General features: G+C 33.5%; 1 long non-coding RNA gene across 2 annotated transcripts in view; it reads left to right on the forward strand.

The window, feature by feature from the left end:
* Nucleotides 1-2,794: 2,794 nt before the first annotated feature.
* Nucleotides 2,795-26,620, forward strand: part of LOC111765170 (uncharacterized) — a 153,415-nt gene continuing 129,589 nt past the window's right edge. For both annotated transcript variants that reach the window (XR_011648693.1, XR_002797575.2), the window contains exon 1: nucleotides 2,795-3,308. This is a non-coding gene — a long non-coding RNA (uncharacterized lncRNA). The remainder of the gene's footprint in view (nucleotides 3,309-26,620) is intronic.

A 26,620-nucleotide genomic window follows, 5' to 3' on the forward strand; every position in this document is an offset into this window, starting at 1 on the left:
TTTGAGGGATGGTGAATCAAGGTTTGAATGAATGAATACCATATCCACATACCACTTGGCAGAAGTTATTGCCAGGTAAAGCCATATCTTATTGTTAGGATGTTACTGATGGCCTTTTCCTTACCTTTTCTGGACCAGTCTATTTATTTGCTATTGGCTTCTTTACTTCTATTCTAACACTATAATATATGTTGATAACCTGGTCAACAGAAAAACTACCCCATTATATTCACAAGTTTTGCCTTACCTCTAGGGGAAGTTTTATACCAGGGGGAAGGAATCGTGGGGCCATCTTAGAATTCTGCCTACCACAACCAGCATTAAGTATTCCTACCCAACCCATTCCCCCTCACCATTCTTCCAACTTCATGTATGTAGGTTTCCATCCTCTAAACACCTAGGAAAATAAGGTTTTCTTTGGGAATATTCAGATTAACCCTCTGAATTGTTTTATCTTTGATCTCTAGCAACCTCACTTCATATGACTTTATCCAGACTTTTTGGGAAGGCAGCTACATTTCTTTTCTTTCTTCTTTAGGGGTCTCCTCACTTTACATTAGGTTATTGGAAGCTTCCTCTTACAAAGGTTAGCCTCTTTTGGTTCTAAATTTTGATATGAAATTTTTATCTAGGACCAAACCAGATCATAAATTTTCTATGGTTCAGAGCTTTCTTGCAAAATCAAAAGTTTCACGTGTATTTTTCAATGTCCGAAAGGAACAACTAGGGCACTTAATCACCCATAATTCTTTTCCAAGTCAGTAGATATTAGTTACACATATATTATTTTCTTGTTTGCCGGACAATGAGTTAAGCCCAGTACTCTTGTTCAAAGTCTGAAAATGAGAAGAGATATCATGGGAGAATGGCAAATGTGTTATATGTTCCATCATTTTAGTATCATGCTATACCTTTTATATAAAACTATGGTATACACATAGTTTTTCCTCTTTTCTGGAAAATGGGAAAAAAGTGTACTTCCTATTACATGGGACAAAATCAAACACTAAAGTAAAGAAACAAATTCTGTTCTAACAGTAGGACAGTTCCTCCTTTTTACTTAGACATGGTGTGAATTAACTGCTGTTGTTCACTGGGTCTCTACAGACTAGACGTGGAAGCGATATAAGCAATGTAATTACGAGATCCACACAAGCAACTAGAAGACTGCCATTTTATAACTACCACAGAAATACATGAGCAATGTGATAATGGGTAACAATTTCTTTAGTAGATTATAATACTGCATTCAGAGAAGCATCCAAATATTTTCTTATAGTGGGATAAAAGGTCACAGAAGAAACCATTTCCCAACAATTTCTGAGGAATTTCAAGCATGAAACTATACTCAGCTACATATGGAGCCAAATGCAATGGGAATCCTATTAGTTTATATATGTATCATTCACAAAATAAAGATAGTAGCCCATCTGCTACAAATTTTATCATGACATTCACTTGTAACAAACTGGATCTTTCTGTTCATGTGTGCAACCTCTCTATAATCATCATCACCACTTCCTATCTGAGGAAACAACATTTGATTATAAAATTACAATTTTTGTAATTTACGTCTCTAATTTCTAAGATAAGAAAACAGACATATCACTTGGGGGCAAGAATAGACACAAAATAATATCTCTGCTTAAAGCAGAAGAAACAACTTTCTGGGAAAAATTATTGGACACACTTTCAGAGTGTCTCAGAGACATTTATTTCTGCTGCTTAACCGATTGCATGGTGGGCCATCATAAACAGATAAAAGTTAGTTATGTTAAAAAACTAATAAAACAGTTTTAGAAGCTATTTGCCCTAAATAAAAAGACATCCTTCTTCCCCATACAATAACTGAAACTAAAATCCCCACATAAAAAGATGTTGGTTTCTCTTACCATTTTGTTCTAATTATTGACCATGTTCCACGAGTAGGAATTTGGTGAGGGGTAAGAATAACTTGGTTATTGGCCATGCTACTACGCTCTTCTCTGCTTCTTCTCATCTTCCATATATTGAACAACTTCCTGATTTTTTTCCCCCGCACATGCAATATTTGGCTTCTATCTGGTGTGCAAAGATCTTAATTATTAGCTCCTTACCCCACTATAACAGATGAGTTTGATTATTACTTAACTTGTACTTTTTCATACTAGCCGTTCTCTCTCTTTTTAACTTTAGATAATTAGTAGACAAATTTTAATGATTTACAAAACAAAATGTGATTTTTACCCTCAGTGCAATAACTAAATAAGTTTAGAAATTTAAAAAAGGTGAATTGGGCCATTCTGTACCTTTTCATATAAAGAAAAACGAACTTCATGTGTGCTTAGGTGTTGCTTCTGGAAGAGCTTTCCAGAGCATTGAGCGATCGACACTAACTTTTAGAATCATGTCTCTCCAGTTCTATGATGCCAACTTTCCGTCTTACCGGAGTAGAAGAGGATTGGGTCGGGATGACCGAATGCCATCTTTGTTCTTGGAGGTGCACTGTAGAGGCTTGTTTATTGCTACACGCGGTGCTATTTTAGCATTACTTCGAACACATCAGGAGAGTTTAGGTTAGAATTTTAAAGAAATATATGAATCCTTGCTACCTACAAATCCCAACTGTCTCCCATGATATAAAATATTGCTCTTCTTTTTTAAAAAATCATAAAATTACCCCCAAACCTCCAAAACGGAATGCTGAGCAACAAACAGTTCCTATTTACCATGAGAAATAGGGTTAAAACTTGCTCTGCAATGACAAATCCCAACCCGGAACAGATTTCGGCCAGGCAGTCAGCCGAGCTCGCCCGGAGAACTGCACAGGCCACGGTGGGTGCAGAGCTCAGAGCCGGAAAGCAAACAGCTGCTGTAGCCTGATTTGAGTTAAAATAGTGTGAGTGTTTAGTCTGGCGCACGGCTTCAGGGGAGATTGGCAGCTGGGTCAAACAAAGTCCTTCCATTGGCTCCCTTCCCAGGCAGCTTCTGCTAGTATTTAGGTACTAGTGCAGTGTAGGGCCTTTTTCTCAGGCAAAAACCTAACATCTGACCGCACCCTCTTCGCTTTTTTTTTTCTATTAAAAAAAAAAGGCTTCTTTTTTCCTTCTTTCCTTAAGATAAATTCTCCAGTAGACACTCTCTCCCACTAATTGTGTTTTAGCAACGTATTTTATCTTGAGAGCTGACGCACTGGCCTCTCAACGTGGTGTGGAAAGCAGCCTGTTACAGTGCTGGATTAATAAAAGGGCCTTTATGGTTTGTGAAAGAATATCTGTGTGCTTAGGCAGGAAACTTTTTGATCTGCAGTAAAGCCAGAAGACATCTAGGTAAGGCTGCGTATCAAATCTACTTTTGGGGGGGAAAGTTGGGTAGTGGGAATGGTTAATCGCAATCGCCTTGAGTTTGGAGGGTACATGTTTACTTTTATAGAAGTTTAAAAAGTACTGACTATTGTTTGCTTATTTTCTGTTTATTTGTTTAAATCGTAAGGGAATACTGTAGTCTGTAGTTTTACGATCTTGTTTTCTGCTTTGAACCGGTTATTGTGGATATAGAGTTTTATTATATAGCAAAATCTTTGTAAACGGCCACAGAAAGAAAGTGTATTTAGAAGGGAAATTGACAAGTTTTAAAGAGTAATTGTACAATCATTTGAGAACAGAGGAACAGTGCATTAGACTAACAAGGGTTTAATTACCAAAAAAAGTTTAATGTTGCTTTGCAAGGAATATTAAGTATGTTGTCTTTGTCTCTTACTTTTTAATTTTAGTTGCTGATTTAGCCTGTTGGGTCACATTTTTTGTTAGTGCTGAAGGCTGCCATGAATCTCTAATGAGGCCCTTTGCACATGATTTTGGCACTTGGCCAAAATCAACTTCCCAGCGGCAAGCTTTCTCTAAAGAACCTGGAGCAATTTTTTTTTTTTTCTGATTAGAAATCATGTCTGAAAGCTGCCACAACCAGTTGTGTAGGCATGTCAAAATGACTTTATACAGTAAATATGAAACAAGAATTTTTTTAAGAATTTTTCTTCATATTGTTGCTTTTACCATGATGGATTCTTTGCTTATTGCCACCTAAAATAGGTTAGAACAAGCACAACCTTACAGAAGATTTACCTGATTTTTTGTTTCTCTCAGCAGATCAGAGTAGGGATGATGATCTCCTTGAGCAGTATACAGTGCAAAAGGGTTTCTCAAAAACAGTCAGGATAAATAATATATGAATTCCTAAAACTGTTAATCTCTGTAAGTAATACTCAGTGAACAGAAAGTAATTAAGTTTTCTAGAAGTTTCAATCGTGCGCACAATTACGCTTATATTTTTAAAGGAATTTTTGTATGCGGTAAAATATCGTGGCATTGGAATTTTAAAAATGTTAACATCGGTTGTATAAGTTTTAGAATTTGTTAATATGTTGGTACTATTTCTAAACAAATATCATAGTACAAATGTCTGGCATATAAATATGGCCTAATAACTTTAACTAATTGTATTTGATTGCTGTTTCACAATAAAAAAGATGAGTGTTCATGAAAGAATTCTGAAGCTTGAAGACACATCCAATTTTGGGGACTGTAATTAATTAATTTTGATATTACTGTAAGTAAATTTTGTCATGTAAGCTGATGCATTATCTTATAGTCCAGTGTTCCAAGAGTTAAGTTCACAAGTTGTGATGAAATACTTACAGTAATTAAATATAAACAACTCAGATTTTATATAGCCATTTCCAGCAATATATTTAGACAGTAAAGTTAGGTAGATTTCAGAAAAGTGGGATATCAGTAATGTAGAGTGCAACTTTTTTACTTTAATATAATCATATTTCTTTCCCTTTAAAATATTGATGAAAATCTGATTTTGTTCTTTAAGAGAAACCTGACCTAGAGCTATCTTACTAGTTATGTTTATCATATAGTTATCACTATGTTTATATTGCTTATTTGGGTCATATTAAAAAAAAGGAAAATAAGTAAAATCCAGGAGTAGAAAATGCATCTTGATTCTCATTCACTTTATATGTATGTGTATTTATTTATACACTTTTTGTATTGCTATGCTGTGGAATGAAATATGATATTGTATACACATTGCTATTAGTTGATTGGTGACTGTGTTTCAAATGATCATATCAGTTAACATTAAAATACATAAATTTTATAAATTGGCAAAGAGCAATACATATCTGCTCTTTTTGGAAATTCACCTGGATTTGTACTCTATTTCTATGCGAGTTCGCATTTGGATTCTCATTTAATGTAATTTTTATTTTGTGAAAAAGAAGTTAATATATATGATAGGCATTTCAAAATGTGGATAAAAATGGGAACATTTTATCATTTACTATCGTCATACAGGTGCAGAAAAAATGGGCTAGCTTGTCTAATTCCATACAAGATTCTCGCTTAAAAATTCTTTTTGAATTCCATTTTTAAATTTAATTCTAACATTCACACACATTGTCTTTTATTTTAATTTTTAACTATTTTTTAATCAATTATTTTACTTGACATTTGAAATTGGCAGCACATTTCTCTAAAATTTACTGTGAAATATTTCAAATTGCACTTTTTGTTGTTGTTGTTATAGTCCATAGCAATGTAAATGCTATCAAATGGGAAACTTTTAAGGTACGCAGATATGTTAGTTTATGAGTACAGAAGAAACTTAATTATACACAGGACTACTGACAAATATTTTTGATTTGAGGTAGATACAGGTAAGTATCAAGACAAATTTAAATTATACATTTTACTGAAATAGCTAAGAATTTATTTTCTTTTGCTATGGCAATGAATTGTAATTGAGTATTTCAATAACGTAGGCTTTTTGGGAGAATTATTAGCTAACTTTCCTTGGGACCATAAATGCAAAACACTGATTACATTTTCTTCTTGAGTTGACATCTTAAAGACAGTATTAAAAATGCAATTACTTTCAAAAAGAATATTTCAATATCTTTCTCAAATTCACTGTATTTGTAAAGAAACGCTTGAATGATTTGCCTCGTTCATCATTTTTCCCACGCTTTTTTGGAAAAATTAAAACCTACCCTACTTTACAAAGTGGAAACTTTTCCACTCTTTGTAAAAAGCGAAGTTCATTTGTAGTTGTCAATTTAAATTTTTTGCCTTACTATTTAAGTATGATGGAATTTTTTGTTTCAATTATATATCATGCACATAATATGCTATCGTTTCTCTAGTTAAAAAGAGGCATTAAATAATCAAATATCAACTTTATATCTGTATTGAAGAGAAGGCTTTAAAACTACAGTATTTTATCCACATTTTAAAAAATTTATCCTTGATTTTTAAAATGTGAGGAATGTTACAGCAGAGCCTTTTAGATGAGCATGTCATCATTTAAATGAAGTGCTTTGTTCTAAATGGTCTAAATTTCAGCAATGAGATAACTGTATTGCCACATTAGATAGAACATATTTGTTGAATTTTGGCACAACTAAACTGACCTCTGCCATGAAAGATTAGGATTGGGGGATGATCTTGGATATGCAGTAGCAAAAGTAGATAAGCTAAGCATATGAAGATACCGACTTTCTTGTTTTGGAGAAAGTGTGTGCTAAAATAAAAGGAAATACTTCTTCATGTAAATTGCTGATAATATTTTGTTACTTTATTAATACACATAAATCTTGAAACATTCAAAATTAAATATAATTTGCAATTAATTTGTAATGCATTTGTAAGACTTCTTTCATTGAATTAACTACAGTAATGTATTCTTTTATAAGATGAACAGCCGTTATATATACAAGCAGGTATCACAATAGGTGACAAATAATTTTTAAAATATACTTTGATTTAAATGCTGTTACTCTTGAATAAAAAAGAATAATGCTCTCTGATTTTAAATTTTCATATTAAAGAACAGTTGATATGCACTTGTTGCATTTTTTCCTTTATATTGATTTAATTTTTAAATTATCATAGAGTAAATATTGTATTTGATACAGTTTTTAAACGTAAACATGGTAGGGTTCAGTTTATAAGCAACCTGACCTATTTTATATTTTAAAAACAGAGATTTATGTTGAGCTCTACGTTCTTCCCTCAAAGTCAAAACAGAATAGATCAGCAAAGGGCTCTGCTTTTTAAAGCTCAAAATATTTTCATAAGCTCTAAGGAATTTTTGAGTTCTCTCTTGTTTATATATTCAAGTGTGTTTGTCAACTATATATCTGTCTACCTGCTGACTGAGACATCTAACCTCAGAAGTATTGGTTCATAAATGAGGAAAGTAGAGTAGCAGCTCTAATGCTATTCTTATGCCGTATTACTCTGAATAAATAACATTTTTAAGTTTCTTATTCAGGCTTAGTCAATATGAATCTGTTTAAAAGATGATTTCAAAACTGATGGTTCAGATAATTTAAGACATTAAATATTCAGCATATATCAATGGTCATTTACATCTTTTTGCAGTGACTAAATGCTCAATTATTGGTTTTAAAGATTTACTATTTTATAGGAAATCTGGAGTGCCATAATTTGCTTAAAAACTATTCAATATTTGATAATTGCTTCCACTTTGCTACTACTGAAATATTACATAATAGCTCTCTTTAAAAATAGCATGAGACCAAGCAGTGCCTTACTTTCCATTTCTCCCACTAACAACATGTGTAAGTAGGTGGGGGAGGGTTGTTCTTGCAAACATCCGTAACATTTTTTCTTTCCTATGACTATCAATTAGTTTACTATTCCCAAGGATTTCTGAAAGAAATGATTATCTTATTTAAATGTTTATATAAATGTGTTGAAAATATGGGCTTTCTGTGGGCTTTGCTTTTGAAATTAAAATAGAAAATAAGATTGAGATTAATGATGTGGTGTATTTTTATAGTAATTAATTACAATGTGCTCTTGATACACAAACAAACTCTGGAAAGATAGACAGTGGACTCTAAGACCTGCCTTCATTTACTCTTCAGTTAAGAACTGCTGATAATGCTGTGGCAAAGGGATGGTGTTGGTCCAGTTTGTTTCATCTCTGATGTTTTAGGCCCATGCAGTCATATCCCATTTTTAAATCTCTGGTTCTTGCCTCAGAGCTCCATATCACTGATACCCAATATTTTTAAAGAGAAAGGGGCTTGCAGCAGAGGCACACCCATTCTTCTTGCTCAGTGGAAGGCTGTTGATAGTTTCTCTGGCAAAAGCTGTGTTCTTCTATGTAGAGTGATTTTAAAAATCACAGTTTGGATAGGTCAGCTCAATAAATTGGAAAGATCAGCACAATAACAAAACCAAATAATTTGTTATTCCTCCATCCCTAAACCTGTGTATTTTCCTGAAGAATGTGGAAATTGTGCATGGAAGATCCAGTTGCTAAAAACTGTTCAATGCATATATTCTATTTGTGATGAGTTAATAAACTCTGTTTTGCATACCAAATAATATATATCAATAAATATATTTTGTTTAAAATATTTAAACAATGATAAAGAAGTGTCCTGAAATTAAACTTCTGGGATTGGCATTATAATTCTACAAATTATTTTTTTAAAAGCCTTATTTAAATATTTTAGGACCATTGAAGATTATATGTATATCACCATTGAATGTTCTGTAGGATTCTAACCTGATCATGTTTTATCTTCTCCATTCCTGAGGCCCATTCAGAAATATTGTCTAGAGAGATTTTTGTTAACAGTCAGTTTTAGATACATTCTAATGTCTTGACATTCACAAAGGTTGATACACATTAAATCCTGCTCAAGGGTGATTTAGCTATTTCTAAAATGTCTTCAGTTGTCAGAAAATGAGTCAACAATCATATAGAAACAAAGAAAGATTTTGAATTTTGGCAGTTGAAACAGAGTACTATCAGCTCAGAATATTTATACAATGAAAACCTTTTCCCATTGACATATTTTTGTGCCAACAAATTTAATTTGGAAACTGATATTTGCTACTAGAAGACTGTAATAGACCTTGCTATTCAGTGGTACAATGTGCCCATTCAAGACAAAGGAATGATTTATTGAATAAGTAGATCTTAGATAAAATGTAGGCTATTACGCTACCTCATATGTGGAATTTGTTTTAATTTTCATTATCCAATCTATAAAACATGAGTAGAATAGTGTTTGCATATTATCATCTTTCCGAATCAGCCATGTCTACCCCTTGTGTAAGTAGGTAACCTAAGAGTAACCAAGCATCTTACATTTTTATAACTTAAAACTTACTCAAGATCAAATTTGCAGTAGCTAAATCACACAAAAGTCTGGAATAATAATGAGATGAGATTATGTACCTCAAAATAAAATTACATGTAAAGCACAGGTGTTTAGGAGCATTTGTGTGGCCAGATATACAAATTTCACCTCTAGTAGAGCTTCTCCTTTCTCACTTGAGAAAAGTACAACTTAAAGAAATTTCCAGATGTGTGAATACACAGCTGTTTTCTTCTAAATTTTGCAAAAATGAACTAAATTATAATAGGTTTCAAAGGCACTGAATTTTAATGGTTTTTAAATTGTGTTGGAATCATCATTACTAAGTTTACTAGATGAAGGGAATTATTGCTTGTGAGTACCTGGGACAATTTCTGTTTAGGCAGCAGCAGAACTATTAAGATATTGGAAATTACCATCAGGTGAAAACTTACTGTAGTTTTGTGAAGATTATTATGTGTGTAGTTCAACTGTTTTCATGTCCTTTATGCTATATACTCACTTGACAGCATGTAAAATGATTGCACTGTAGCCAGAAAGCGTATGTGTGCATTTGTTCATGCAAGTTCACAAGATGTTGTATGTGTGTGTTTGTTTTTGTAAATAATTTGTAAATAATTGTTTGTGTTACCTAATGATAAGGAAAGTATCAAGTGTCAGGTGTCAGGTGTAGTTTCATCAATAAAAATAAGGAATATTGGTAAAATGTTTCTATCGGATTATAAGCAATGACCATGAAAATCTCTATTTCTGGAAAGTCAACTTTTTTTTTAATCCATGCATTTTAATTGGAATTACTTACATGTCCAATCGAGATAAGCTACTGTCATTAATATGATCCCAGTAATTAAAGGTCTGTTCTTGACTAAGTTTCGTTGGTCTCGAAATAGACTTCTTTCTTTGCAGCTAGGAAGTAGCCAAGTTTCTAAAATGTTCTAGGGAAGGCATGTTGATGGTTAAAGGGAAGAGGTAAGGTGACAAGTATGAGTTTACATTGGATCAGGAAATTAAAGAGCTTTTACCCTGTGTAAGCTCAGAGAATTATCACAACCAATCTATTAGTATTTCAATAACAATTTGCTTTTCTGAGAGTATTGCTAAAAGAGTTCCAAAAATTTGACCTTGGAGGTAATTAGCAAACTGACTCATTTCTTATGAGCATGCTGATGGAACCCATTATCTATCCTGTCTACAACATATTTTCAAGTGATTGATTCTTGCCCTTGAAAGTCATTGATCCAATGGTTCACATCCTGTGGAAAGTGCTTCATGTATCTTATCTCACTTAATTCTTTAAATAACTATGAATGGTGGGGTAATTATCCCATTGTACAGATGGGACCTCAGAGTGCTTATGTAAGTTTCTCAGGAGTTTCAGGACTAGTAAGTGTTGAAGGTAGGATTTGAACCTGTTTTAATTGTGCTCCCAGTCCATGCTGTTGCCTGTTATGCTACAGATCTATTGACCTTTGACCTTGAGACTATGAAGGAACATTAAAAATCAATCCTATTGTTTGAATGACTTTTTTTCCAGCTGAAGAAGAAGAGGGCCAAAAATATTGAAATCAGCCACAGCTAGAGCTAGAGAGTAGTGAGAGATAGACGTCCTTTACCCAGGAAGTTTCCAGAAGTACTTTTAATTTTGTTCTGTTGTGCAATAGCCAGCGACTAACACACCAGCGGCTTAATACAGTAAGGTCTGTGGAAAAACACAACAGGGGGAAAAATTCTTTCAATTAGGAAATAGCACTAACTTGTTTTGTCAACACATATATTGTTATAAAAGAAGAGTTGGAGAGGCATAGTGAGTTTTCACCATGGCCACCAAAACCGTGCAATGCTCACCAGCACCATTTTAGGATATCTTACAGAAGCACACACTCAGAATCCTTCCCGAAGTGCTTAACTGCTCTGAAACCAGCGCATCCCACTAGATGATAGTATCTCTTTATTTTAAAGTTCAGAATTTTAAGTTTGCCATGCCTTGTGGAAAGAATCGTGGAATATATTAAACAAAAACATTGAGAGCTGTTTTAAAAAGTAGATTTTAGCCTCTGTTGATAGACCTGAGTGTTTTTTTTTAATGAGGATATGGGCATAAGGCATTTTTATAATGTTGTGTATTTTGTTTTAGATTAAGTTTCATGTAAGCCTGAATATTACAATTTAAAACAATTGAGGACGCCTGAAAAAACTGGCTCAGAATCACTTTACAACATTCAGATATTTGACTTGTTGCTATTTAGGGCTTGATCATTGGATGTTATTTTTCCAACTCCCTTGTTTTATGCAGGAAATAATAGTGACTTATAGGGAAAAAACAAAAACGAAAACGGCCTTTCTGCTCATAGGAATAATACCAGTGTCTGGGACAGCTGGCATTGGAATACAGTTCTTCCTTCCAGTTTTATAGTCATTACACTATGGAAGGGCTCCTTATTCTGTAAAGTCATTTATCTCCAGCTGTAAATATATATATATATTAACTTTAGTGGTATGGAAATACTTCAAAAGAAGAATTTAACATCATTAGTAAACATAGAAAAGTCTAATAAAAAGTATATATAATTGAATATAAACTTGCCCACGAATTACTGTTTTTGTAAATTCACACTATTCTTTTTTTTTTTTTTTTTTTTAAGATTTATTTTTATTTATTTATTTAATTCCCCTCCCCTTCCCCGGTTGTCTGTTCTCTGTGTCTCTCTGCTGCGTCCTGCCTCCCCGTCCTGCCTCTGTTGTCGCCAGCGGCACGGGAAGCGCGGGCGGCTCCATTCCTTGGCAGGCTGCTCCCTCCCCCGAGCTGGGCGGCTCTCCCTATGGGCGCACTCCCCGCGAGTGGGCTCCCCTACGCGGGGGACACCCTTGCGTGGCACGGCACTCCTTGCGCACATCAGCACCGCGCATGGGCCAGCTCCACACGGGTCAAGGAGGCCCCGGCCGAAACGCGGACCTCCCACGTGGCAGACGGTCGCCCCAACCACTGGGCCAAAGTCCGTCTCCCTCACACTATTCAAAGTTTCTAGTTTATTTCATTCTTGACTTATATTCTAGGACTTTTGATCTTTTAGTGAGTTTTGTTGAAATGTCCACCTAGCATCCTTTCTGAAAAATTTCTGATGGCCCTTTGGATTTTCCTTTTTTGATAGAGACTGAAATTAACTTCTTTTCACTGGAATTTTTGCCATCTACAAATCTTAAGCTTACAACTGGATGGACATTTTATTTATGCATACATAGATGTAGCTTTGGATACATACATGTAATCACCTTCCAGATCATGGTATACAATTTTTCAGCATGCCAAATGACTCTCTTAGGCCCATCTGGCATCTCTATCTTCCTAGATTAGGTATACCAGTTTTTGATTTTCATATAAATAGAATAACACTCCATGCATTGCATTTTTTTGTCTGGCTTATGCCTAATATTTTGTCTGTGTTAATTACCGATGTTGCATAAGAGTAGCATGCACTTTTTCATTGTTGTGTAGTAGTTTTTTGTGTGGATATACCACACTTTATTTATCAGTCTTACTGTTGTTAATAAATAATTGGTTTGTTTCCTGTTGTATTTTAGCATGATTTTTAAAATGTAGATCAATTTGGTGCCAGAAAAGTAGTAGTCATTTTTTCTCTCTAATTGATGAAATATGAAAATGGGTAGTTTTAAATAATGTACTACAAGCAGCCCTTGCTTTTCTTTGTTTTGTGCTACCTGAAACTCATGCACATTGTAACCATGAAAGGTGAGGAATATTGGTGGAAATATGTTCTGAAGAAGATAATTATTATGTGTCATTCTAAGAACACACTGAAGAGAGTATCCCTAAAATGCTTACACTTTTAACCATCCATCCTTTGCCCTCTTTATTTTATTATGTCTCTATAACTATAATTGTGGGTCAGCCCAAGAGTCCATGATTTCAACTCAAATGTCAGTTTCTTTCTTTTTATTTTTTAAGTCTTTCTGGATTGCCAAAATTCTTTGATATAAAGCAAAACTAAGTTAAAGCATTACCTTTGACTTGGATTAATATGGAATGAGTCAGCATATTTAACCACATAATTTCATATGTGAACAAGACAAGAGCCAATATTTGACAATAGAGATAAAGATTTGTTTGAAAGTAATAAGATTAGTTTTTGTGAGATTTGTGTGTGTGTGTATGTTTACTATTTTCTATGCCATTTTTTATTATTCAACAGTTCATGTGACTCTATATTCAAGTTGATAAATTCAAAGATGATTTACTCTACTAAGAAAACACAAAGATTATTGTTTAAAAATTTAGAGATTTTATTGTGGAAAATAAAAGATAATATTAAACCACATTATAAGTTCTTCAGAACTTCTTAACCAACTCACCTATTGAGTTTATTTACAAGTTTCTATCTATGTATGCATAGGAGTGCACCCCCCAGGTGCTAATGAATATATTTATTTCATTGGCTATATTGATAAACAGTCTGGACTTGTCAAATAGGTATTATTCACACTTGTTAATAAGCGACTGCTTTACATAAAATAAATAACACTTAAGTAGGATGTTAAAATGTAGTTTGCAAAGCCCTTTCCCAGTTATACTCACATTAGGGGAAGGAGATGATACCATGTCCCCTCCATCCCAAACAATGAAATAGTAACCTATAACCAGTAAAGACTGAGCTATGTCCTGCACTGAGATTTTTTTCATCCTAAATCTGTTGTCTTTTATTATAACAGACTGCATATCTACAAACAATGGAAGTAGAGTGAACTAGCAGCTTAACACAAAATCTTAAAAAATTGTTTTAAAGAAAACTGATTTTTAGTACATTTATTATGCTACAAAATTCTCTTATTTGTTGGAAACTGATCAACAAATGATGATAACAAAATCTGGTTTTATAGTTATCTGGGATTATATTTTAAAGATATTATAGCCCCTGAAAAGAATAATATGACTGTAATATTTTTGTTTTTAAATTCTTAAATTTGGGCAAAGTCAATGATGCTTAACCCTTATATTTCTCGCTACTATACAATACCCAATAATGAGTTGGCAATAAGCTTCTCTTTCAGATTAAATTCCTCTAGAAGGACCCTTCACAATTAAAATATATGATGGACCCTACAAAATTCCACTGCTGTGCTTCTGCTCAATTAGATGCATTTGCAACAGACAGGAAAGAAGACCAACTTTCATAAATATCTTTTTCCCCCTAATTTTATCTTAGTATTAAATACATTTATAAATGCATGCAGTGTGTGAAGCCTACAGAATACATAAGCTAATGTGAACATTTAAGAATGGTAGTTTTCATATTGTGCTGTCTGTGTAATATCATTGACTTTGAAAAAAAATGTAGCTGACTTCAAAGTATTGCCTTCTTTAGCCATGGATGTCCCCTTGCATCAATTGGCCTTAACTGACTCATGAAGATGGATGGAGTTTTCCTCTTCTCACTATGTAGAAGTTCAGGTTCACAGTTTGGATATGGGAACAACAGAATGAATCACCTTATAAGAAGAAGCTGATTTTAAAAAAGAAAATATTTATTTACATTGAATTCTTCAGAAATAGGTAGAGCTCAGAAAGGAAACAACTGCTGAATTACTTAAGAATATTTTTTTAAGTGCCTACACTTGGGTATCCTTAACTAAATATTCATTTCCTCATGAGGAATGAACGGAACATTTCATTAGAAGCATTTTTCTTACTTCTTGGTTAACACATGCTGATTCTTCTTGCTGTAAAACTTAAGCAGTTTCATTTAAAAAATCAAAGTAATTAGTTCATCATCTCCATTTCTGTTCCTTTGTATGTCACTGCTTATTTGCTTTAATACAACTGCTATAAAAAGCAAGCATGGTCTTCAGAAATAAGTATTTTATTTTCCCAAAGTATTATCTTTATTTTTTTATACTTTATTTTCTTTTAAATGTTACATTAAAAAAATATGAGGTCCCCATATATCCCCCACCCCACCCACCCCACCCCTCCCACATCAACAACCTCTTCCATCATGGCAGCATATTGACTGCACCTGGCGAATACATTCTGGAGCACTGCTGCACCACATAGACAGTGGTCCACATTGTAGTCCCCACTCTCCCCCAGTCCACCCAGTGGGCCACAACAGGGCACATAATGTCCAGCATTCAGCCCTGCAGCACCACCTAGGACAACTCCAAATCCTGAAGATGCCCCCAAGCCGTATCTCTTCTTCCATCTCCCTACCCTCAGCAGCCACCGTGGCCACCCTCTCCACATCACAACTGCAGTTTCTTCCCTTACTAATCATAGTAGTTCCCCACCAGAACACCATTAAGTGCACTCTAATCCATACTCTATTCCTGTATCCTGTGGACCTGGGGATGACTATGTCCAGTCCCCCTCTACATCAAGAGGGGGCTTAGATTCCACATGGATGATGGTTGCAATTCTCCTGCTTGCAGCTGTAGGCACTCTTGGCTCCTTGGTGTGGTGGTTGATTCTCTTCACCTCCCTGTCAGCTGAGAAATACGTATTTTAATTCCCAAAACTAAAATAGCTTGCAGAGATACAGACAATATATTTATTTACTGAGATGAGCTTAGTACCTGGAAATTATTTTATGCTTTGGAATTTTAAGCTGGCATAGTCTAAATCTATGTCTTTTTTGGTGGATTTACAAAGATTTCCAGAGAAAACAATAAATTTGACTTTTTTTATTAATAGTGATTTTTTGAAGCTATGATACTTATGCTCTGAAAACACTGTTTTACATTCACCAGTTCAGTGTAAAGCAAGAAGTAATATATCAGCTGGTGATCATTTTTCCACAATATTATTTTTTTGTAAAACAAAAATAGATTTATTCTTAAGTAGGAGGACCAATAGAAAGAACTGAATATGTTTTTCTTTTGTCAAAGCTAATTATGAAGCAATAAAGCACACATTTTTAACCAATTAAAACAAGTTGTAAAGACGGAGAATTTGATGTCTTTAATAACCCTCTTTTTATGATCATAGTTAGGGGTATAGGTATTCAACAGGTTTTCTTTTGAGGGAAGAGATTTTTTTCATTTTTAATATTTTTCCTTGTCTCGTTTGTAAGAAATACATGATTACAGAAACAAACAAAAAAGACAATTCTGGCCAAAATAGACAATAATCCCGCCTAAACTCCTCTAAGGAAAAACTTGCCATGTGTGGAATATTGTTCTCTTACCCTCTTACAACTATTTATTTTTTATTTGTTGTAGGTCCTGTTGCCTACAATGAATAAGGAATAAGAATAAGAAATAATATTCCATTCTGATGCATGATTGATTCAAATTGTGTTAAAAATAATTTAAAATTGAAGCCATGAAAGGTTAAAGAGATATACATTATCCTTTTTTTTGCATTAGTAATGTTAGCTACTAATTAGTAAAATACTAATTAGCTACTAATCAGTAAAATTAGTATTTTAATTAGTAAAATACAAGCAAATAGTCTTTTAAAAGGAAATGTTAAAATATGTTGCAAAATTAAATGATATGCCTTTCACTCTATTTTGCTCTTCCAAACTCTGATAGGTATGAAATAGCTGTTAGGTAAATGACATAAGAAAGGAAAACATGAACAAAGGGCAGGGAATAGCCATAGAGCATAATAATATCTATCCTCCCAGAAATAATTAATATTGATCTGCAGTCACAATGTCAGCCTGCTCTCAACTGCCTTTGGTATAATGAGCGTGTATTTATGGATCCCTGTATTTCTGTACTCATGAAGATTATAACTTAGTTGGGATTGCTGACAGTATGAACTAACATTAGAAAATGAGAAAACAAGCTGTATTAGCCAAAGAGGTGCTAATGCAAAGTACCAGAACTCTGTTGGTTTTTAAAGAGGGTATTAATTTGGGGTAGAAGCTTACAGTTAGAAGGCCCTAAAGAGTCCAACTCAAGGTACCGTATGAGGTACTTTCTCACCTAAAGTCTCTTGCCAGGTACTGACACAAGATGGTGGGTGATGTCTGCGAGGGTTCAGCCTTTCTCTTAAGGCTCTGTGGTCCCAGGCTTCTTCTGAGCTCATCTGTAGGGTACCGTGAGGTTCATCACTTTCCTAGGAGCTCATATCTTTCCAGACTCAGCTACTCTGTTCTCTCCACAAGGTCAGCTGTAGTCTTATCAGGCTCATCTCTCTTCCCAGGGGCCGTGACTATGGAACACTCTCTCTTCCTGCATGTCTGCTTCTCTCTTCTCCTTCTCCGGTTATTTACTTCCGTGTGAGCATCAGTTTTATCCCCAAGGGGACTGGGACTCAACGCTGAGTCACACTCTAATAACGTGATTGGATCAGAGTCCTAATCTTAACATAGTTTAATCAGACGTCTCAGCTGAACCTAATACAATCAAAGGGTTATCACGGCAGAGGAACCAACCACTTTACAAACATAATTTATTTTTATTTTTGGAATTCATAAATAATATCAAACTGCTACATAGGCTAAATGTGGAATTGCATTTATATATGGGTTTTTTTTTTTCTCAAATGCTTTACTTACTTAGTAAGTAAATGTAAAGAAAATGTATTGAAGGTTAGGAAAAATCCTATTGACCAATATTTATGGAAAATACACTGTAAATACCACATGAGCCTATTGGAAAGGTAATTGAATTCAGCAAATCCATTATTTGATATGCTATATTCCACAAGTTAAAACCTATTCTGATAATGTAACTGGCACTGTATTTCTGTTTCTGTTGTAGAACACAATCTGGTATATAATAGTTACACAACAAATATGTTGAATGAAAAAAATGAGTGGTTAATCCTAGTAAAATCAGTGTTTGAACCTCTAACTGGGTTGGATCTTCTCAACATAGCTCACTTCCTTAAAGAAGAAAAGTTTCGTAAAGGCTGCATCTGAAGCGTTTATCTTTTAATGGACAATTACTTGGCAAAGGAATAGCATCTAATTAAAACTTAAGTATCCTGAGAAGTCATTTTAATTCCCATTTTGTAACATCAGCCCATGAAAAATGACAATTCCTAAATATGCATGGGAACCTGTAATCATTGTATTTGTATCTGGTCCACAAAAGAATGAAAACTACTCTCAAGGATTTAATAACCTAATTTATAATACAATTTAAAAATCAATAACAGATACTAAAAAAACACACTTGGTCTGTTGTTACCCATATAGATTTTACTTTAATTTTATTTTTTGGCCCAGTATTATATTGTGATCTACTGTTTTGTTTTTCAAAATATAATTGTGTTTGGACCTTTTTTGGATTTTTTTTTGGAGATGCTAAGTGGCTACTTATAAACCACATCTTCATAAAAATAAGGATTTTTATTGTTGATGTATATGAAGTCAAATTAACGCATAGTATACACTCAATCATTAAAAAATTTTAATATTTAATGAAGATGAACACAAAAATGTTATGAGCAAAGTATTTTTTTAATATAATACTGGCAACTACTACTATGCCCCAGAGAGTAAACTGGGTTTCCTATAGAGAAGTTGTTAGAAGAATGGACACTGGAGCCAGATGCCCAAGTTCAAGCTCTACCTCTGTCACTTACTAGTTACCAAATCTTAGAAAATTTTCTTTCCTTAACTGACTTTCCTCATCAGTAGATTTATAACAGTAACAGAACTTATTTAATAGTATTTATTAAATAAATAAAAACGTGCAATATCTCCTCCAATGAACTGAAGATTGATAGAATTTAATCTGGAAGTGGAAGTGAGTATGATTGAAATGGGAGAGGAAGCATACACCTTTGAAATGTTATTCTTTGTTGGTATGATGTCAGAGTATCTGGTATCTTGTCATCCTGAAGGTCAAGACAAAAAACAGTTTCTAAGAACATTAAGCATTAAGTTTCTAACAACGTTGAAAAGTAGTGAATGTTGCCTGCTTGCTGTATTTTTTAAAAATTAGGATTATTAACTGGAAGGTATGCCAGCCTTATCTTCCATTTTTATTTTCTTCTGAAACATTTCTTCTAAGAACCATCAGCATATTAATTAAATTAGGGAAAAACTTCGGAGAATCTACTTTGCTTCTTATAGTGCAAGTTTACATAGAAAAAGTCATAAATTTCAAGTTTCATATATTCCCAGCTTTTCTGTCTGGAGATGATCAAATGTAAGTTCTCAACTCTCCTATTTCTTTCTGGAATCAATTGTCTCTCTTGATTTTCTTTTCTGAAGTAACTGATTATTTTGATTACTGTCCAAAGGCTGAATGGTGTTCACAATTATCTTTTTTCTCCTTCTGACGTTAATGCTATTGTTGAGTAAATAAGTGAAAGAAATACCAGATGAAACCTGGTATGATTTTTAAAGTCTGGAAAGGAAAGATACATTTAGCTTAATTAATATCTTTTATGTGCAGGTTTCAGTATTTACATGTGGAATAACCCTTGAGCTTAATTCTGTTGTTTGAAATAGAATTCCAAAGTCAAGTTAACCAATTTTTCCATTATGGTGTATTAGTGTTAGGGTATCTTGCCCTGCTTAAAGTCACTTTTTATGCAATATAACTTTCAAGTTTTGATCTATAATATTTAAACCTTTTTTTTTTTTTTTTTTAGTTGTAGTATCCAGTGTGGGGAATTTCATTGTCTCTAATTTATAAAGAAGCCCAATAAGTCCATTTGAGAGCAGGATAGTCCTTCTTGGAACCAAGTCCCTATTAGTGTAGAGCACGGTGTCTTGTTTATGTTCACCTCAATCTAAGAAGTTTTTCCCATGTGAAATCTCTTGCATTGTAGACACTGAAAGCATCAACGTTTCTGGTATCTCAAAGGATCACAAAATTATCAGGCTTACTGATGTGATATACTTTTTCCCTTTTTCCTTCAAGATCAAACCAGGGACGTAAACCAAGAAGAAATTAATTGAAATGAAATTTTTTTAAAAGAGTAGAATTTTGGAAAGGGGCATGATTTGGTATTGGAACCATACATTAGATTTAATGCAACCAGGTTTCAGAAACTAAGAGCTATGGTACAGAAAGGATGCCCAGAATTCTTAACTGCAGCAAAACAAACAATACATAGCAGAGAGCCTTGCACTTGCATGCAGTCTGGCTGTTGCGCACACACACACACACACAGAGAAATGAAAAATACTGTTCAGTTAACCTAGGAATTCCTAAGAATATCTGCTGCACACTATCCATCCAGCTTAATAATGAACTCAAATCATCAGTCACTGCCTACTGCCACTTTTTTCTCATAACATCCTTCCAAAACCATGTTTCATCAGGAAGTTAAATTTCCAATCACACAGGTTTAAGGCTATTTCCAAGACAGAATTTCTATTAGGCTAGCTCATCATGCATACTTTAGCAAAAATATTGTAGCTAGAATATGGCAGGAATTTTCCAACTGATCTCCAAATCTTCATCCTCTCAACTCTGCTATGTTCTCTTTCTTTTTTGTCCAAATTTTCTTTAATTAAGAAAGATCCAATTAAGATAAAATCATATCTCTACCTTTCTAAGAGACTTTTGAGACTCTATTGCCTGAATAAACAAATCCTAACTCTACAGCCTGTCTTTAAAGATTCTCCCAAAGTTGCCTCAACCCATCTCTCTGGCCTTTCTTCTTTCCATAGTTATTTCCATGGAAAGCTTCTCATTTCTTGAGCATACCATATTAACTCCTCGTGATGCTTCTACTATCAAAAATCCCACTTCCCTTTTTCCCTCTCTAGAAGAATCTAATTTCTGATTCTTAAAACTATGTCATTTTGGGGAAGTTATTTAATTGCTATAGATTCCTTGGGGCCAGGTGTGTTTTAGAATTCAGATTAGTTGGAATTTTAGAAAACTGTTATCATGGCTGTAGCATACATTTTGTTACTCTCCAGCAAGTTCTGGGCTAGGAATCTATAATTAAAAGACACTTTCATATTTTGCATCAAAAGATATGGGTGTTAACAATAAAAGAAGTAAATAAAGAATGTAAGTAGACTTTGCTCCAAAATTTATGGGACAGAAAACTTGAAATATATTTCATTTTTCAAAACAATCTGAATTCTGAAAGTCAGATTCCAAAAGGAACTGTATATCTCTAGTGGACTATGTCATAGACTTGAGATCTGGATTAAATGACATGACACGTTTAAAGAACTGGGAATCATGCCTGACACATGGTAAATACTCATTAATCTGTAGCTATTATTATACTGCTTGTCCTTTGTGGATCCATTTAAATACCATGTGCTCTGCAAAAATCTCCCCCCAGCTCATCAGAGTTTATTTTGTAATCGTTATGAGACGATTACAGATGTGTTGCTTTTGACCCCTTCATATGATTAGAGTTTTTGCATTTTTGTCTCCACCTGCCCCTGACTATAAAATATTAGAAGACGAAAGTATCTTCTAATATATCCAAGTCCATGTACTCGCAGCACTCTTTCAGATTTCATAGTATCCATTCCCATCTCCTCCCTCTTGTTCACTTGGATTTTTCTTTTACTTCCCATGAGGAAGCAATAAAAGTCTACCTTTTTAGATAGGCTTCTCTTTACATAGAGAAATCATGACTTCTCCCATTTTGCCCCACATAGACAGGAACTTGCCATTAACTTTTACAGAGAGGCAAACCCCACTGCCTGGAACAGGACTTCTGCTTCAGGCTGCTAAACTGGGTAGAATTTAAACACCTTCAGGCTTCACTCAGGTTGTGTAACTTTTAATATCTTTTATAGAGACTTCTTTCATTTCAGAGAAATATAATTTGAAGAAACGATCACAGGGAGTTTGAAATCATTTTAGATCACTTCTACCAAAAGTGCTTAAACTTAAGTTCATTTGTTTTCTTGTTGAGAATCTCAAGTTTTCACAGTAGTTTTATATCAACTTGAACTGTGATGGTCTGGGCTCTAAAAAATAATAATATTGATTTGTTTTTGCCAATTCCCTGAAAGATTCTAACTTGATTTGACAACTTGACATGCATAAACTTCGTATATACCTCCAAAATTCCTTGTGATTTTGTTTGGGGTGTTAAAAATTGTTCAAGAGAGCAATTATATGCAGGGTATGATAAAACTGGAGACGAAATTGGAAATTTTATGGAGACTTCAATATGTGATATCCCCTTAATTCTTTGGATTTATAATAAAGAAGGAAAAATTGAAAATCAAAAAGGTTGTTTTGAGTTAAGACAAAAGGTATTAGGGAGAGCAATGAAGACTAGAAAACAGATTAGAAAAGGTTTTAATAGGGTCTGTAGCCATAACCTCTTTAAGGTCTTATTAGTAATTGTTTCTTTACAAAAACATGTATATTGAGAATCATTAATATTAATAGATAATTAATACTGAATTAGTCTCAGAGGATCTTTCTGTGAGGAAACATTTCTTGTTGTTTCCTGAGTTACACTGTATAAGAGACTACAATGGCTCATTATGTAAAATGTTTCTTAACCTGTTTTGTTGTGACTACTACAAATACCAGGAGAGATAATGGCACTAGTTCTCCAAGAAATCTGTGTGTAAGCCATGTCCTGAGCCTCCAGAGCCATTTCTAATTTAAAATCAGAAATGATGTTAAAATTTCCAAAATTCTCCCTGGAGTCTGCAAGCTTGGAGATGTATTTAATGTATTTAAAGATTGAAAAGAATAAAAAATTACTTTGTTTAGCTACCAGAGAATAGAAATTCTAGGTTAAGGTTTTAATTGTACGTTTTTTGAAGAAGATTTTAACTAAGGAGACAAATATCTCACCATTTCAAGAAATATTTTTCTAGTAGTCATTTACTCTGTATAGAAATTTTTACATTTTTAATACCAATTAATACCATTCTAACACAATAAGGCATGTATTATTTGAACTCACTATAGAAATAACATCCAGAATAATTTTTTTAAAGAAATTAAAAAGTATCAATTGAGTTCACTTAGTTTCTTTTTGGGATCCTTTTTTAAAAATCGGCAATAATGGATTTTAAATGAATATTCTGATTAATAATGGAGCTTGGAGTTTCAAAAAAAATTACTAGAGGATAAAGTTTTTGAAATTGTGTATGTCAGTAAAAAAGTAAAATGATAGCAAAAGAAATAAAAAGTCCAGTATTTAACTTTCTTGTTGCTTTACCCTACTTACAATCTTATCTTTAAATTAAAATACTCAAGGTAATTTATATGCTATTAGGAGGGAAAAATGTTGGTGTTCAGAAGTTAATAAAAGTAAGTTCAATAAAAAGTAGCTGGAATAACAGATTTCTAATCATGGTCACAATAATGTCATTACCTCATCCATGATTGCTGCATGAGATTTTGGAAAACTATATAGATTCCTTTACTAATCTTTTGATGACAGAAGTTTTCTCCTGTCAACACAGTTGTAATATAATCTTCAAATGCAGAATCATTTGGGAGAAGGCAGTTGATAGGAATTATATTTTAGAGCTAAAACTGTATTTACTTAATGGCATGACCAATTTCATCCTTGATAAAGTATTTTTTTAATATGCAAAGTTTTATTTAAAAAATGCCTTCCTTACAAAGTTAAAATCTGGGGAGTCTCATTTTCCCTCACACATACAGCATTCATAAATGTGATCAATAAAACTAGCTCTTCGTTTACAAAGAACATTTATCCAACTTCTAAAGGGCAGTGCAATCCTCAGGTTGCCATAGTATCCAGATTAGTAAATTTGCCTCACTGTCCAGAATTTACAGCATAAATCCAAAATTTAAGAGGGAATTTTAGTATTGTGGGCATTGTCACTTGTATCCAGAGGTGACGTAATTTTTTCTGATTTACTTATATATACTACTTTAGATGCGCCATTCAAAACCCAAAACACCCAAGGTTGTCTACTTTTAAATAGGTAACCACAAATTTTCAAGAAAATATTATTCCTCAAATTTCAAATCTTGAGTTGAATTTAGCATTTAATATGGTTTAGTAATTTTATATTATTTATTGTGGATAGTTTTACATATGTATCGATGTATACCACCTTTAAAAGCAATTTTTTAAAAATCATGAAGTATGAACAGTTTATCAAAAAATTAATAAAAATGCTAACTTAGAGGAATGGAATCAGACAAGCACAATTTATCCTTTGACCCAAAAGTGTTGATGGGAAGAGGATTTGACTACCCAGTATTCAATTAGCATTCCCATTTCCCAATGAGCTCTGTCAATTTTCTTAATTTCAGTTGATTAGTGACTTATGGCAATGGCCCTAAAATATTCACCCAGCTGTCCAATATCTTGCCACAAACTACAAACCACTTCATAGATCTCTATTTTAATGTTCCATTGAAAGTGTTGAAGATGGCTTGGGGAGGTGTTTAGGGAGAAGTTGTTTTTGAAAATGGTATTTTTTAATAAAAAAATGTATTTCTTACCTTTTTAAACATTTTTGAAGTAAAGATTTTCTTATTTATATCCATGCAGAATCTTGTATATAGAGAATCCTTTCCTCATAAATGTTTATAGAATAAAATTAGACATTAGAAATAAAAGTGAGCTTTTGCTTCTTATTGCCTGCAAGGTTAAGGCAAAGCTCATGGGGCAGTGGGGGAGAGGGGGGCGTGGGGGGAGGGAGGTTGTGAATCTGTTTTATTTCTTTATTTTTGGATGAATTATGGCATAATAGAAAGAGAGCAGCCTTAAGGAGGTTGAGAAACAAAGAAAGTTCATCAGTTTGTTAGTCCTTCCTTTTCAGCTTAGCATTTAAGACCTTTCTGATTACTCTTTAGTGTGGGATGCAGTTGGTCTAAAACACTCACCAGGCTCTAAATATGTCATATTTACCAGAGTAGCTCTATTCACTTATGCATACTCTTCTACATGCATGAAAATTCCTTTCCTTCTATTTTCACCTGAAAAATGTCAGCTGATTCTCCAATACTCTGACACTTCCTTTGAAAAATCTTCCCTGGCTCCCCCAGGCAAAGTTGATTGTTCTTTTTCTGTTGGTACATATCTCTATCACAATGCTTTTCACATTGACTCACAAATATTCATTTGCATGCATGTCTGCTCTCAGGCTAAACTGTCAGCTCCTTAGAGCAGGAACTATATCATATTCATTTCTGTATCACCCTCTATTCCGTCTTTCATAGTTAGTGTTCATTGAAAGGCTGATTGATCTTTCTAAGCATTAAATTAGTATTTTAGAAAAATAATATAGTATATTTAGAATGACATTTGATATTACGCCGAACAGTAGTTTGTGTTCTGTGCCACCCAGTTTTTTCATAAAGTAATGCATAAATAAAAAATACAAATGAAAAGGGCACCAAATTTAGAAATGAGATAATATTTGTTTGAAAATTATTAAGTTGGATAACTTGAATAAAATACCAAGTAATACACTACTAAGAGAAGAATGAGATTATAAAGCATTTTCCCAAACTCTCTCATAGACAATAGAATTTTAGGGTAGAAAAATTATTAGAGAATGTCATATTTAATAAGATTTACAATGAACATTAAATAAATAAATTAATGGCTGAAGCCCAGGAATGTTAAGTGACATACTCAAGCATATCTGTTAATGTGAAGTCTAGGACTAGAATCCAGACCACAGTGTATAGCCAAATGTAAAATACTGACTTTTAGAACCCTGTGATTTCTTTTGTTAACTTTAAAGTAATTTTAGACTTACAGAAAGTTTGCAAAAATAAGACAGCAAGTTCACTTACACCCTTCACTCAGCTTCCCCTAATGTTAACAATATTCAAAACTGTTTTCTTACTCAAATCATGCCAGCTTTGGCCCTTAGGACATTTTTCAGGCTGACATGCTCCATATGACATGTCCCTATGTTTCAAGCACTTTTTTTATTTTCTGGCATCACAAGATATTGTAGACCTATTTTGTGTGTGTGTGTTTTTTTCCTGCCCAGCTTTGGAATCAATCATTTTTCTCAGGAGTTCTGGTTCCTTTTTGGGGAGACTGATATTTAGAACCCAAAATCTGAGAGCTAGGTGTGCTTATTGCTTCTAGGACCTCTTAGCAGACTGAACAGAGAATATGTATATGTATACTAATTCATGCATAAATATATATCCATGTTTTTTTCTGTATCTGTCTATAAAAATAACTGTAATTTAATAGATATCTCTGATCCCAATCTAATACCACAGGATTCATTCTAGCCTCTTGCCTTTCTTTATTTATAACCTTTTCTAAAAAACAAATCAAATAATAACACTCATTATCTATAATAAGTATTATTTGTTCAGTCCTAGTGTACACATCAAGTAGTTAAAGAAATGCTCGTGCTTATTCTGTGATAAATAGATTTATTAATCAGAGTTAAGTAATTGTGTACAGTACTTTTGCCTTACGGTATCAGCTGTAAGTGATACAAGTTTTTCCTAAACTTATTTTGATTACTTATGTTCTTATCTCTCCCCTTCATTAGGGTTAGGCAATTTATTTTAATAAAATTGAACTCATTTGCTACCATTTGTATTCCA

The sequence above is a fragment of the Dasypus novemcinctus genome, chromosome 4, assembly GCF_030445035.2.
Source record: "Dasypus novemcinctus isolate mDasNov1 chromosome 4, mDasNov1.1.hap2, whole genome shotgun sequence".
Taxonomy (NCBI): Eukaryota; Metazoa; Chordata; class Mammalia; order Cingulata; family Dasypodidae; genus Dasypus; species Dasypus novemcinctus.